At 41.5% G+C, this 13716-nt stretch overlaps 1 protein-coding gene across 14 annotated transcripts in view; it reads left to right on the forward strand.

Annotated features, from left to right (window-relative positions):
- Positions 1 to 13716, forward strand: part of MGA (MAX dimerization protein MGA) — a 156808-nt gene that overhangs the window by 50618 nt on the left and 92474 nt on the right. For 10 of the 14 annotated variants that reach the window (XM_046652484.1, XM_046652496.1, XM_046652497.1 and 7 more), the window contains exon 2: positions 3414 to 3463. The gene's annotated coding sequence lies outside the window, so the exon portion shown is untranslated. Of the gene's footprint in view, positions 1 to 3300; positions 3327 to 3413; positions 3464 to 9005; positions 9143 to 9201; positions 9493 to 13716 lie in introns of those variants that run through there. The other 4 variants (XM_046652487.1, XM_046652485.1, XM_046652488.1 and 1 more) reach the window with 4 other exon arrangements.

The following is a 13716-nucleotide window of genomic DNA, read 5'->3' on the forward strand; positions in this document are numbered from 1 at the left end:
TGAGTTAATATGTTAAAATGCTCAGTAAATGTTAGCTTTATTATTTGTGGAGGAGATACACATTAAATGATCGTAAATAAATAATTATACATATTTGTAAGTGTTATGAAGTAACAGAATAGGATACTATGAGAGAGAATTTAGACTAGGGAGTAGGGATAGCACTGCTGAGGAGGTGACATTTAGACAGAGCTGAAGAATGAATAGATATTAACTAGGTGAAGATTTTGGAGACTGTAAGCATTTCGGGCAAAAAGAAAAGGTGGTGCAAAGGCCCTGATGTAGGAAACGGTTTGGAGCATTTGAGAAATAGGTCATTGTGCCTGGAGTATGGTAAGTTATGAGGAGAATGATATGAATGCAGAGATCTGTAGGCCATATTAAGAGTTTGAATTTTATTCTGAATGAAATGAAATGCTAATGGAAGGTTATAAATGGCAGAGATGGCATTAACTGATTTATGTTTAGAAAGGGTCACTTGATGCTTTGTGGAAAATGGATTAGAGAGGAGCTAGAATGCATGCTCATAGATCAAGTTAAGAGTCTTGCAAAAAAAAAAAAATGTTGATTGCAATAGTCCAGATCAGAGCTGTTGGTGTTTAGGACGAGTATGGCAGCAGTGGAGGTGGAATGAAATGTATGGATTTAAAATGTTTTAAGGGGCTGGTCTGATGGCGCAGTGGTTAAGTGTGCACTTTCTGCTTTGGCAGCACGGGGTTCACCGGTTCGGATCCCAGGTGCAGACGTAGCACCACTTGGCAAAGCTATGCTGTAGTAGGCCTCCCACATATAAAGTAGAGGAAGATGGGCACAGATGTTAGCTTAGGGCCAGTCTTCCTCAGAAAAAAAAAAAAAAGAGGAGGATTGGCAGCAGATGTTAGCTCAGGTCTAACCTTCCTTAAAAAAAAAGAAATGTTTTTTTTTTTTTTTTTATATATATATATATATTTTTCTGTCAATCTTTCTTTTTTTTTTTTTTTTTGAGGAAGATTAGCCCTGAGCTAATATCTGCTGCCAATCCTCCTCTTTTCACTGAGGAAGACTGGTCCTGAGCTAACATCTGTGCCCATCTTCCATCAGACCAGCTTTATATGTGGGACGCCTACCACAGCATGTCTGCACCTGGGATCTGAACCGGCAAACCCCGGGCCGCCTCAGCAGAACATGTGCACTTAACCACTGCACCACCGGGCCGGCCTAAATTGAGTGCTTCTAAGTACTAGGTACTATAATAGGAACTGAGGGTACAACGTAGAGGTTAAAAAGGATATAATTCCTAACTTATAGTTTGTAGGGGTGGTGGGATGAGTGGGGAGAGATAAGACAATGAAAGAATTATATAGATAAATATAAAAATTAGACCTGTGGTAAGTTCTAGTAAGGACAGGTATTTGGTACTTTGAGAGCATATCATGGTCAGGAAGGTCAGGGATGTAAAATGAACAGGAAAATTTGGTGATTGACTGGACATAGGGGACAGGTGAGGAAGACGAAGCTGTCAAGAATGACTTGGGTTTCTGATGTGAGCAACTATGTAGGTGGATACAGAGAGAAGTCTGATTGGTTCCTAGTCTTGTCATCTCCACACCATCTTAACCAGTGGCCAGAAGTAATTTTCTTAAAACATGTGTCTCTGAGTATACCATATATCTTCTTATAATCCCTTTAATGGCTCCTCTTTTTCTACAAGATGAATTCTCAAACTCTTGCTTGCTAGATACTATATATAATATGGCTTCCTTTGCCTTTTCTAGTCCAATGGGTACGTTCCTGCACAGGTCATGGGCATTTTTAATGGTAGCCACATTATAGTACTGGTGCTTCCTGACTGTGTTCCCTCTCTTGTTCCTCTGTCTTTACAGAGGCTGGCTGCTTTCTGTCTGAAATGCTTTTCTTCTGTACCCACCCTGCCCCTGCTCTTTCATGCCTTGCTAATTTTTACTCATTCTTTAGTTTTTCTGGGAATTCTTTTCTGACCTCTTCAGTCTGATTTAGCTGCCCTTTGTTTGTGCTTCCATTGCACCCTGGACAGAGAGCCATAATAATAGCATTCTTCATTTTTTGCTGTCATTATTGATTATTGGTTATGTGATAATTAGTTGTCTGATAATTGACTGCAAGCTCTTGAGGGTAAGAATCATGTCTTGTCTTTGTGTTCCAAGATCTTTGTGTGGTGAATGCTCAATAAATGTTTGACTCAAAGAATTAATGAAATTCTCTGTTCTTTTATATCATGGGCCTTTGCACAAGCTGTTCTCTCTGCTTAGAATGCCCCTCCTCCTTTGCTTTGTCAACTTCTAGACATCCTTTATTTAACACTAAGCCTTACTTGATACTTTAATGATAGTTCCTCCTTCCACTGTGCTTCCATAACTTTTCTTTTCTGTATCTCTGATAAATATTTTACAGTACAGAGCAAGGATGTAGATGTTTGAATGAGTGAATGTATACGTATCATGAGCATCATGGAGTTGTAGATTGGATATATATTTCCAAGTGTCCAGTCCCGTTTCAAAGGGTAGGTTATGTCTACATGGTACTAATCTTGTTGTATTGATCTTTACATCAGTGTTTTACTCTTACAAAGGCAGCCTTATCTCCAATTTCTGGATAACTTATTGTAGTTCTTTGTTTACTGAATATAGCTGCTGCTTGCAGTATTCTCCTTTTCTCACTCAATTTTCTCCTTCAAGACCAACTCAAAAGTCCTCCTTTTGTAACCTTACTAGATTCCCTAGGCTATGTGAGTTCTTACAGCGTTCCTAGAAGGCTTTTTCCAAACAGCCAACAACAGTTTCACAATGTAATTATCCTGTCTCTTCATCTAGAACTTGAGCTTCATGAGGGGACTTATTTATTTATTTATTTTTTAAAGATCGGCACCTGAGCTAACATCTGTTGCCAATCTTTTTTTCTTTTCTTTTCTTCTTCTTCTCCCCAAAGCCCCCCAGTACATAGTTGTATATTCTAGTTGTAGGTCCTGCTGGCTCTGCTATGTGGGACGCCACCTCAGCATGGCCTGATGAGCAGTGCCATGTCCACGCCCAGTATCTGAACCAGTGAAATCCTGGGCTGCCTAAGCAGAGTGCATGAACTTAACCACTCGGCCACAGGGCCAGCCTTGAGGGGACTTATTTTTATTCATTCCTTTATTGTTGGTTCAGTGCCTAGCACATAGTTGGTGCTCAACAAATATTTATTTAACTGATTGTATCCCTATTTATTTTCCTTGTGCTTAGGTAACCCAGAGAATGTTGGGTGGAACTAATCCTGGGATGAAAAGTATTGGCCCTGTATAATCTCTACAATTTATAATCTCTATATAGGTAATTTGGATAATGCACTGCATTCAAGTTGCTTGAATAATCTTTATATTCTCTATTTCAATACAGCTTTTTTCTCTCCTTGAACAGGTGTTCCCTGCCCTCCAGTGGTTGGATCACAGCTAACATTTTTAGGAAAGGTAAAGCTTATAAAATTCTTTTACAGTGTTTATTTTTAAGTCATATTTAAAATCCCATTAGGTTTACTTTTCAGATTAAAGAAGTTTTTTTTTTCCTGTTTTTCCTCTTATGTCTGATATGCCTGAAACCCAGCTTAAACTAATTGCAGCTTGACTTAACTCTTCCTTTGCCATCATGAGCCACCATGTGTCCCACAGTTTTTCTTAAGTATGCAGTGATTGGGGGGTTTATTAAGTCTGACCTTGGTTCTTGGTTTTACTACATTGTTCTTATGTCACTCTACCAATGTCCTAGGATCTTGCCACAGTGCAAAAGCTATCATCCTGTTTTCAGTACCCCACTACGCCACCCCTCCCCGTCCTGCCCCACAACCAAACACACATACTCAAAGTAGCTTGCTAATCATGTGGCCATCCTTTAGTCTGGATTGGGGTGTCTCCTGGCTAATATCCTCTTTTCCTCTGTTGTTACTGATAAGGAGAGGCTGACTCTTGACTTTTTGGCAAGGTGACTTACACCCTATCCCAGGCCTGTCGTATGTTATTTTTTCTCAGAAGACCAATTCTTAGCTATTCAGGGAGCTTGCTATATGGCTAGCAGACATTTATAAATACCTGCTGCAAAGTTTTCAATGGTATACCATTAAATAAGGACAATACAGTAAAATTTTCATCTATCTAAATGTATTTGAAATAAAAGACTATTATTCATTATGAGATATATTCTCCCTAGATTTTTGGTCTTAAAATATTCATTATTTTGGGGCTGGCCCCATGGCCGAGTGGTTCAGTTCGCGCGCTCCACTGCAGGCAGCCATGTTTCGTTGGTTCAAATCCTGGGCACGGACATGGCACTGCTCATCAAACCATGCTGAGGCAGTGTCCCACATGCCACAACTAGAAGGACCCACAACGAAAAATATACAACTATGTACTGGGGGGGCTTTGGGGAGAAAAAGGAAAAAAAAAATCTTAAAAAAAAAAATTCATTATTTTAAGAAAGAATGGGAATAGTAGGTGGTATACTTCGTAAGATAAAAATTTGCTCTCCTTGTGATGGTTATCTAAATCTTTTTTGGGGAAAGTTTCCTCGTCTGTGATGTCCTGGTAGTCTAGGAACTGCTATGTTGACCACCATAGCTCCTTTCCATGAGGCACTGGTGCCCTTCATGTAAACTAAGCATGGCTTCTTTCATATGCATTTGCAGACAATTTTTCAGTCAGAGGCTTCTTGATTTTTGCCTGATTCCAGCCTTGCAGTTTACTTGCTGTCTCTCAGTCCTCTTCTTTGGCCAGTAGTTCTAGTTTCTGTTTTTATATGTTCGCATGTGTTTTAAATCTCTGTGCAGCTCTAGGCTTAGTTAAGTAAACTTCTTCCTGTTCTTCCTTTTACACTCTCCTTACTAAATAAGATGTTTCTTCTAAGGGCTTAGTAGTAATTTGAAAACTTTTATTTTTTGTTTCTTTTAGACCTATTCTTTTGTATTTTGTAATCTTTCTGAAACTAACTTCCTGAACTTCATTTATTTTCTGATTTCTGACATTTTCCCTGTAGATCTTAGTAAAACAAATTCACTGTTACTAAGTATCTTGTCATCTTGAAGATATTTACTAATTTTTTCTTGTAGATGAGTATATGCAGATGGCACTCTCTGTTACAACTTGTTGCTTTTATTACCAGATGGTAAATTATAGAATCATAACATTTCTTCCAACGCAAAGAATCTGTTTGTCTTTGTTAATTTTCTAGGTAATATTCCATTAAAAGTCATTCAGGCAAAAGGCAGTCAGTAAGTAATTAGACTTTCCTAGAAAAATATTGTTATCTTTTCAAGCATCAGCCCTGGCAGTAATATTTAGCCATTCTTTTAAAGAGAAATAATTTAGGATAAGAATCAATGGTACTAGTTTTTTTCTATTTACAACCATACCCCTTTGGAAAATGTTGGCCAAAGCAGGATGCTTGTTTGTTCATATTACATGAGTATAGTTAAATGTATTATGACTCTGTTTTCCAAATCCCAAATTGTTAGACATTAAATCAATATTTGATATTTGGACTTGGCTGGAGAACTGGGACCAATGGTTTCATATTCATTTATTCAACAAATATTTTGTGTGTGCTGTATTCCAGGCATTGTGTTAGGCAGTGGAATAGAGTGGAACTAACAGTCTAGTGGGCAAGACATTCATCAATACATAGTTTTAAAAACAGTTACAGTTGTGGTAGGAGCTGTAAAGAAATACAGGGTACTGTGAGAGCATATAACAAGGAGACCTTATCTGATCTTGGGCATTAAGTAAAGTTTCCTGAAGAAGTGATGTTTAAGCTTAGGCATGAAGGGTGAAAAGGAGTTAGCTTTGAGACATCTGGGAAGATCTTCATAGGCAGAATGTAAGGAACATCTGCAGGCTTGAGATACTGGGCAAGAAGAGGGAATGGTGTTTCTTAATGAACATTGATAACATTTCATGACATTTCTATCTTCTTTTCCATCCTTCTCTTAACAGACATTTTCTAAAACATACTTTTAATCACATTACTATGCTGATTAAGAAATTTTGAAATCTCTTCATTGGGTTAAATTATTAGCTCCTTGAGGGTATGCCTCTTGGAACTTTTAATTCTTTAGTCCAAGTTCCAGATATTGGAGCCATTCATACTTTGCCCCTTGACATGAATTGGTTTTAGTTGCAGTACTAAATGGTAGGCAAGGATGGAGTTGTAGATAAGCTAGTATGATTCTTTTCCCCCCCTCTACCTAGTACACAAGTTTTTATGGCCAGTGAAAGACTTCTTGTTAAAAACAAGCCTCTTTGTAACCCAGTCTGTATGTAGCTCTTATAATGGCCTTTACTGTATTAAGATATTGTAAACAAGACCACAACCCAGGGGTTTTGGGGGGTGGTGATAGTCTCATCTGAAGAGTGAAGTCATTTTCTCTTTTAGTCATTTGAGAGAGGTATGTCTTCAGTAGAAATCAGAACTGAGAAGATGGCATCTGAATAGATTGGATAAGGAATATAGTCTGTCTTGTTGGTGGATTCTGTTAAGTTGTGCCAACTCTTTGGAGTTCTAGTGTAGACATCTGAACAGTGCATGAGATACCAGTCTTTCTCCTATGCTCAGCATATATACAAGGTACTCAAATATTTGTTGAATAGGAAAAATGTGCATGTAAATGGGATAGGGCTTATGTGTTTATAGAGCAATCTTGTATCAAAACTGTTTACTTTTTAGGCCAGATTGTTTATATTGCATGCATTCTCTGACCCCACCCCCCTAATATTTTGTAAAATCTCTTTGAAAGTTTAACCAAGGGAAAGATTTTTGTGTTAGGCTGGACAAACAAGGTGAGCTATGATAAGTGAAATGAAAGAATTCCACTAGCAAGGTGAAACTCAGAACTATGAACTCTGACAGTTAGCTTGGCATTTTAAAAACTTGGGTTATATAAGGATGCCTTTTAAAGGAAGAAGTTCTTATATATCCAAAGAATACAACCAAGGACCCCAATTTGAGAAACGTTGCAATAAAAGTTGAATGTAACCATTTGAAAGGTTACTTGAAAAATCAAATTAAAAAAGTGGTTACTTGGTACTAGCTTGATAATAAACTAAAACTAGGCCACTGAAATAGTGTGGCAGTATTATTTTCGATTATGTATAAAATCATTTATAAGTTCTCAGATTGTTGATAGTACATCTCTAGACCTTTATAGGTTATGCAGACCCCACTTTGAAAAACCACCAGTAGTTTACCTCTCCTACCAGGAGATTCAGTGCTGAATTTTGAAAATTTGGTGATGTTTTTTAAAGTATCTGGCATTTCACAATATGTTTGCCTGGTGTATGGAAAGAGTAGCAAAAGAAAATCTCCACTCTCCCTCCCACCGTGTCATCACAGATTCTCCAATTAGAGGTATCATTTGTGTTAACTTGTCTCTTTTGGGATGCAGACTACTACCACTAGGCATGGTTGTTAAGCAGTCATCAGTCATTTACACCTTAGGATCAGATGCTTTAATGGTAAATCAACACAACTTTTATTTCTGCCTCAGAAAATGGAAATTTTGTGTAAGGAAACCTTAGACCCTTGAGAGGAAGGCATTCTTGGACGAGGTGGGAGATTCTGACAAGGCAGCTTGCAAGAAAGAGGTTTTTGGGGTTAGAGGAGGAAGGTGTCAAAGAAATTGTTACTTTTCAGTTTTGCCTAGGATCTTGGGTATTATTCATTTGTTACACTCATAATGCTCTCGTTGTCAGTGCCTGAAAGGGGGTTTCAGAGCAACTTCACAAGTCTGTAAACTTGAGCCTACACATTTTCCAGTCCATGTTAATTCCAGCAGAGTTTCTCCCCATGATGTGGCATATCCTCTCAGGAAGAGCAGATGAGGAGAAAGAAGACCCTTCCTAACATGCCTGGAGTCCATCTCAGATCAGTCCTGTTGGACAAGCCGCCTCCTCCTGGCTCCTTTCTGTCAACCTCCTCCACAGTGTTTTGTAGTAAGTCACCTAGCATGTAGTAGGTTCTCAGTACTTGCTAATTCTTCTAAAAAGAGTGAAAGAAAACTGTTTGGAAACATGGACCACAACTTCTGCTCTTTTGCTACCTACTTCTGTTTTTGCCTCTTTTCCCCTCACTTTAAACAACCCTCCTTTTTTACCGGAGTATTAGCAGCACAAAAGAAAGAGCAGCTGGCAAGAAGAAAGATAATTTTTGATGTTTGGTTGGGAGAAATACTGTCCGTTAACTTAGTTCAGCAACTGCCTGACACAGAATAGAGATTCGGTAATTTTTTCTTTGCATCTCCTAGTTTAAAAATCTTGAACAAAAACCGAAAACAGGATCAAGGAATTAAAGCTCAGATCATACTCTATCGTGCAGAATTCTTACTTCCACGTTTTACTGTTTTATCAGGCCACCTTTCATCTTTATATTAGGCCAGTTAGTGGCAGCTCTTCTTCCCTTCCCACTCAGCAGTGAGGTTTTCGGTCTCCTTCCTACTTTCCTAGTGTTCTTCGGTCGTGGAGGTTGCAAACTCGACCACCCGTCTCTCGAGGTTTTCTTCCAGGTTTCCCGACGTTCAGGCGCTCCGTAAGCTCTCAGCACATTGGGAGGAAGATCTCGGGCTCATTTGACGGGCTTGCGAAGCCGCGGGGGCTGCGGAGCCCCATGGGGGTGGGGCTGGGCGCGGCCGGGGCGGGGCCGGCGAGGAGCCCAGGGGAACCGGTGGCTGGCACAGTGGAGAAAGCCCGCGGGCACAGGGTTCACAGTTTTCACGAAGGCTTCGTGTGCGAGGCTGAGGGAATTGGGGTGCCTTCCTCCTGCCGTACCTTTCTTGATTCTGGAAGCTTCAGTAGGCTTTTCTCGGTTGCTGGGACCCGGAAAGACAGCGGCTTCAGCTCCAGGGGCGGGTCCCAAGGGTCTTGTCGCTGCTCCGGGGCCGTTTGGCCTCCTGTTGTTGGGGGAGGGGCGAGGGAGGTGCTGCTCTCGCCTTCTTTTGCGCTTGCGCGGCGGGCTCCGAGCGGGTAGGAGCGCGTGCGCGGTGACGTGGACGTCCGGTGCGCGCGCAGGCTCTTCAGCTGGAGCGGACACACGGTGTGCGAACCGAACAGAATAACCCGCCCCCGGCGGGATGTGAAGGACTCCGGGTGAGGCCGGCCACGCCCCGCACGGTAACTCTCGGGCCTGGGTGGAGGGCGTCGCTTTAGAACTGGCCCGATTGGAGTTTTTCGAGAGTTTGAAGCTCTTGTGTATTTGAGCGGCGTGAGAAGCGTTCCGCTGAGCGATCTTCGCACGCCCTGGCCAGGCTGGGCCTTGCGCGCGGCCGCTTTTGGCGTGCGCCTCTGGTCCTCTGAGCGAGGCTGCGCAGGTCGCCTCGCGCGCGTACGCGGCCTCATTTCCGCGTCGCGCCGCGAACTAACCGGGAACATCGACGCCAGAGAGCGCGGCCACGAGGCGGGCGGGGTGAGAAGTGCCCATGGCGCGGCCCTGCCCTCGCGTGCGTGGGGTGCCGCGCCGCATGGTACGATGGGCGCGGGGCTTTAGGTCGAGAGCGGTGTTTGTGCGCTTTACCCATTTTGCAGCCCAGGTCTCGGGGTTCCAAAACTCCGAGGGAAACGGCGCTGACGTCGCTTTTCTAAGGAGCTGTGTGCAGCGTTTTGACACCTGTACAAACGTCTCTTCTAGCATGTAATTTCCGGGCAAGTTGTTTGAGGCAGGACCGCGAGTTTAATCAAGAAGGAGGGCGAGGAAGTGAGCTGTATAGGAGTGGGAACTTGGTAAACAAAGGACCGGTGGTTCGTAAATGCAGAAATGAGGGCGGGGGGAAACAGGTGGGTAGAGCAGGTGTTCTGTTCTTTTTTTTTCTTTCTGTGGGGCAGCCTTTGGCTGGTTCTCTGTTTATGAGATTTCCCGCTTCAGTTAAATTGTCAAGTAGGTCTCTGCTCTCAGTGGTAGGTGGGACTGGGACATTAAACCGCTCCTAGCGCCAGTAACCAAAGTTGAGGAATCTGTGTGCGAAAAGTATAGAGAAGTTAGAGATCATTTCAAACTGCGTTGAGAGTGCAAAATGTTTTGCTGTGAAGATTTTTGCTTTGCCTTCGGAACCCTGGGGATGCCTCCTTCTGGCGAGGGTGGAAGCAGGGAGGGCTGAAGGAGGTCTGAAAGGAGGCAGAACGGAGGTCTGTTCTGGTGGCAGAACAACGTGAGTAACCAAAGTACACCTTCTGAGGGAAGACCACTCTCGTAGGGTTCGCGTCGCCGAAACAGACACGTGGGTCAAGAGAACTTTTGAGCCCACCCGCGCGCCGCCCGTGCGTGTTGTGAAGCTACCCAGGCTGGTGCGGCAGGGTCCCTGGCAGAATGCTCTGCCTGTTCTTTTTGGGCGCGACGCCGCGGTTAGCCTGCAGGGAAAGTGCCTAGGGGCGGCGTGACGGCTGCTGGGAAGGGGGCTGGCCTGGGAGGGCCGAGTGGCTGGTTTTGTAGTCTCCACGGTAACCGATTGCGTCTGGATCCCGCCGAGCGATCGGCGGGTTCCGGCCGGCGGCACGTGATCTCTCCGAACTCCTCTTCCTTGGAAGAGCTTTCCTTGCGGCATTTTTCACGTGGTTCTTGGCCAGTTGGCCTCTGCAGTTGAAAAGCGGTAATTGTGGGGCGTTGATAGTCGACGGCGACTGCTCCTGCCCGGGACTAGCAGGAGACCTTTTTACTTCCAAGGGTTTGGGATCAGCACTAGTGCTTCTTAACGCCCTAGGGTTATGTTTCCACTGGTCGTGTGGGTTGAGTGGGTTGGGTTCACTTAACAGAAAACACATGCTTGGGACTAGAGGAAATGCACTGCCCTGGCTGTCTTGCCATACTTACTAAAAGTTCAACAGATTTTATTTAGGCAACTGCTAGGGACATGAGAACTTGCTAACCCGCGAGTTGTAGTTAAGGGACCAGTCCTAGGAATAGAAAATGCTCCCGAAGCCTGCAGTAACGAATCGTCTCTGGGGAGAGAAGAGGGTGTACTATCTTAAGGCAAATGCAGTTCTGTGCCTTAAAACCTAACGAATTTCATATAATACTTTGAAATTTACCTTCTAGGGTTGTAGTGATGATAAAATGCCTAGGATATTGTCTGGTCCGAAGTAAGTGCTTACTAATAGATAGCAAACGCCTTTTATTTCATTATTAAAATTAACGTACTATCAATTAAGAGCTGATAGTTGGCTGTTCCGCTGTCTGCCACCATTTGCTGTCTTATTTTCTGTTTATACTTATAGCCAAATTCTATTTTACTTGTGATTTTTCAGATTTCTGGGCCCATTATATGTTGATAAATACTGAAATTCGAGTGAACCTATTCTCTCACAACTTGAATTTCAAAAACGTAGTTTAATTTCGCCATACTCTTGTAGTGAATTATATTAAGGAACAAACCAACGTCTTGGTGCCTGCTATACTATTATGGTTATTTTTAGCAACTCTGGAAACATTCAGAATGGGTTGACCAGCATTTGAATATTTTGTGTTTTTAAAGTAATAGTATTGATTTGGAATTTTGACTTGGTGTTTTTTTGGTGGAGGGTCAGTACATGAATTGTTGAATTAGGTAACTACCTAGTAAACTAGCTAGTGTATTTTGTAAGTTGTGTGAGGGTCATCGCTTTAATAGTTAAACATTTCCCAAAGAGGTCATTGGTGAAAAGATGTTTATTTATGGAACTTGCCGCATTACTTACCTGTAAACATTCTCTGTGAAAGTGTATGTGTGTGTGTGTCTTTCTCATGTGACATTTTCAGAATGTTGCTTAGAGTATTTCCCATCCACAGCTAAACTTATTTCCTCGGCTCATTATTATAGCTATTTTATGTAGATAAGTGCTTGATGTTGAAAAGCTCAACTGAGATTTTTTTGAATGTTAAGTTATATATATGTGCCCAAACTCTGGTCTTCCTTAAAGCTTTTAGAGAGTCAAATACAGAATATTTTTTAGAATCTCGCTGGAAGGAGATTTGTTTCTTCATGAGTAGCCTAGCCCTTCCTAACGGTACATTTGATTTTTGCAATTGGTTCAAGTTGTCTTAGACTTCACAGTGGTGTTTGTGTCTTAAACTGCTGAATATGCTGCATTGATTATCCTTTGACAAGAAAATCTAATATAATATCACCAAAGCATAGGCATATGCTTATATGAAGTGGAATCTGTGCTTAAAGATTGAGGTGAGGGGCCAGCCCCGTGGCTGAGTGGTTAAGTTCAGGCGCTTGGCTTCATCCGGCCAGGATTCTGCTGGTTCAAATCCTGGGCGTGGACATGGCACTGCTCATCAGGCCATACTGAGGTGGCATCCCATATGCCACAACTAGAAGGACCCGCAACTGAAAATACACAACTGTGTACTGTGGGGCTTTGGGGAGAAAAAGGAAAAAAAAAAAGATATGGAATAACAATTTGATGCCTCGTTCCTAAACCGGTAGCAATGTTTGGTTCAAGATGGTGATGGTTTGAGTCATAAGTTAGATCTTTATGGGACTGGCCCCATGGCCCAGTGGTTAAGTTTGTGCGCAGCCCAGGGTTTCGCCAGTTTGGATCCTGGGCGCGGACCTAGCATGGCTCATCGGGCCATGCTGAGGCAGTGTCCCACATTGCACAACCAGAAAGACCTACAACTACAATATACAACTATGTACTGAGGGGCTTCCCAGAGAGGAAGGAAAAGGAGAAAAAAAAAGATTGGCAACAGATGTTAGCTCAGGCGCCAATCTTTAGATCTTTGGTTTTATGCATTTGATCAACTCATGGAATGACTTGGAGGATTTTTTGAAAAAAGATCTTATACAGATCAGAAGTCTAAAAATTCTAACTTTTTCTTGTCTTCATATACATTTTTACATTTTAAAAATTATATTAGATACCTGTGTACAGCAGAGTCCAAATAGGGCAGTCTGCTTTTCTGCACTTGTTTTTTTTGTTTAGGCAAAAAGAAAAATTTGAGATGCGTGTGTGACATTTTGTAGATTAATTATTTAAAGTTAGTGATTTTTAAAGCATTGGTTAAAACTTGTTTGCCCTAGTTTTACCTGTAATGATCTGAAAACCAAGATTTTAATATTATTAGAAGATAGTGTTTAAGAGATTTCAACTGTTTATTCATAGGTTTGGGATTGCTAAAATTTTTTGTTAGGTAGTCCTTTGGCACCTTAGTCATATTTAAATACACTTTAATAAGAATGTTTTGTATGATTGCTCACAAAAATAATTGGTGATTTGTAACAAAACCTTGAACTTTATGGGGTAGGTACAGGATTAGGAGTTTGCATTGTTTGTGTTATACACCATTGCAGAGATAGTCATTTTTGTTCTCTAAGCTTTACTGTTTTTACCTTTGTCACCTTATTTGTGACTTCTAAGTATGTTTAAATTTTTTTAATTTAATTTTTTTTATTTTTTAATTAAGATTATGATAATTTACAACCTTGTGAAATTTCAGTTATACTAAGTATGTTTAAATTTTGTCTTAGCCATCTCTGATAGGTTTTGCTTACACTGGTTAGTGTTAGGAAACTGATAACTTAATTGTCTGAAGCCTGAGGCAGTTTTTGAAAAGAATCACACTAAATTTTTTCTACCGCTTAAAAATAAACTCCAAATCACAGGAGAGATTCTTTTTATACCTTTCCTTGGATTTAGAGCTTTAGTGTTAGGAAGTGGGTTTTTGTTTTTATATCTAGCCATAATAGGAAACAATAGCCTACTTTTAT

This window comes from Equus quagga, chromosome 2 (assembly GCF_021613505.1).
Source record: "Equus quagga isolate Etosha38 chromosome 2, UCLA_HA_Equagga_1.0, whole genome shotgun sequence".
NCBI lineage: Eukaryota > Metazoa > Chordata > Mammalia > Perissodactyla > Equidae > Equus > Equus quagga.